Raw genomic sequence first — 2,420 nt, 5'->3', positions numbered from 1 at the left:
AAGCAGACTAAAACCCCTGAATATGACCAGGTCCAAGGCCTGATTTCTAATAGGTATAACGCAATTAGGTGAGAAAAATCTTGGATACAACTAAGAGATTGACTAAAATTAGTTAGTCGAGCCATCAAAAATCTATCTCGATCTAAAGACAACCCCTAAGATTTCGAGTGTACAAGATTCCCAAAATTCATAAACATTAGAAAATAATATACTAAGGGGAACATTAATAGATCACAAATTAAATATGTAGTCAAAAGCATATAGTTATCTCGATGAGGGAAAAAACCTCAATTTGAGCCCGAAGGCAATTGTTTTAATCCCTAGGGACTCAGTTACGAAATACAAAATAAAGAAAATGAATCATTGAACTCCGTCGACTTCCTCAGAGGATGTCAATTCCTCGCCATCCCCTTCAGCAACATCAAAATCCTTGACGGTCTCAGAGGGTTCCTGTGAAAATCGAATCTTGAATTTGGAAAGACAAGGTTCCCAAAACCATGGCTACATGAAGGTAAAATTCCCGTCCTGGTTGAAATTCGAGCACCGGTAAACCATCTCCTCCATTGAGTTTGACAACTCCACAATCTCCAACCTCGCCATCTCGGCCTCCTCCTTGGCTTTGGCCTTAACCTCGTCAAACTTATTTTTGAGGCCATCATTCTCCTTTTACAACTAGTCCATTCGACGAATCCCTTCCATGAGCTGATTCTTAGAAATTCGCTCGCCTTCATGGGAAGCAGCCAAGGAAGCCTTTGCAGACCGCTCACTCTACTGGGAGGAAACAAGGGTGGCTTTGGCGGACCGCTCGCTCTCTTTGGGGGTGATCAGGGTGGCTTGGAGCTCATCACTCCTAGTTCGAATCTAAGCAATTTTGTGGGGTTGAGCATAGGCAGTATTTCCACCATATGGCTCGCCATCTCGTATACAGTCCCCCGAAATGCTTCAGGGATCCTTTCTGGCTCAAGTGGCTTTACCAAGATCTGAACAGTTGGGACCAGAGCGGAGGGAGCTTCACCTTGGATCACTTGAGGAACCGAAGGAGGTGCATGTCAAGGGAGAGGAGGAGGAGTCTCGAAAACTATGACTGTTGTAACCGTGGCTGGGGGTTGAGTCTGCTTTATCTGCTCCCGGGTGAAGCTGGCACCTTTGTCATTAACAGGAGACCCAGTGGAAGTTCCCGTCTTGAAAATATGTTTCTTCATCACCCTGGGCCTTTTTACCACAGGCCTAACTCCGGCCTCGCCAACCTTGAAGGCACCCCTTAAACCCGAGGTTCTGGCATGTCCATCTCTTCACCTAAAAAGGAACAAGCAGATGATTCAAATATAAGGGATAGTTAGTCAAAGTAACGAAAAGATAAGAACAGAGCAAGAACCCTACCCTCCGAGCTAGGGGAGGAATCTACTACGATGAGCTCAGTGTTATGAGACGGACTAGGTATAACCTCTAACTCCTGGACTACCAGAGGTGGGGGAGAGTCTAGATTTATTACGTCCTGGGTCCTAAGGGGTTCAGTCTCTTCTTCTGTGCTAGACTCATCTACAGACTACCTAAAGTCGAGGGAGAATACACCCTGACGTAAGGAAGGCCATGTCCTACGATTTGTTCCATATTCCTAAAAAATGGAGGACCTAAAGTGGAGGGTGTTGTCAACAACAACATTGCATCTGGGGTAGCTATGGTCATAGTGTATCACCAGATGATCCACACACTGGAGAAGTGTTGTGTTCAGTTCTAGATCAGAAGGATGTCGACTAATGAACTAATGGGGGTTGAAACGAATTAGCCTAAAATTGGCAGCAGGTCGATCTAGTTCTCTATATGGGTTACCTTGGCCGGAAGTGCCGGCTGCTGCCCCAGAATCAGCTCGCTCTGGATCAGGACCCTGATAACCTTCAGGAACTCTCCTCGTGCACACCAACAATGCCACATCATCTTCCTCCTCAGTGTCTTCAATTGTGGGTAGGACTTCTTGAGGATAAGGAAGCTCAGGAAGAACAGGAGGTGGACCTCTGTTCCTGATAGCCAGTGTCTGGTCTTTACGAATCAGGTTGCAGGCCACCATGGTAGCATCATTCACTACCTGTCAGAAGTTCTTCTCCTTCAAAGGAAGATGGGACAATGTCTCGTATTGACCCCCAAGGGTCTCAGACCACCTTGTCCTCTTGAATATAGCTGCACAAAGAACAAACTTGGTTAGAAGGATTAAACTAAAAAAAATGGAAATGATAAGAGAGTTCGAGTACAGAATTCAGAAATTTAGGAAACTTACGAAAGCGGTTGAAGTATCGGTGATAGCAATTCTTGAACACATTTGACATAAATAACTGGTCATTATAGTCATTTGGGTAGTTAGGGAGGTCAATAACAGAAGCCGAGTTGGGGATGCGAGTGAGGTAGTAAAAGTTGTCACCTTGCCC

Source organism: Humulus lupulus, chromosome 1, assembly GCF_963169125.1.
Source record: "Humulus lupulus chromosome 1, drHumLupu1.1, whole genome shotgun sequence".
Lineage (NCBI taxonomy): Eukaryota > Viridiplantae > Streptophyta > Magnoliopsida > Rosales > Cannabaceae > Humulus > Humulus lupulus.
This window is presented reverse-complemented; position numbering follows the sequence as displayed.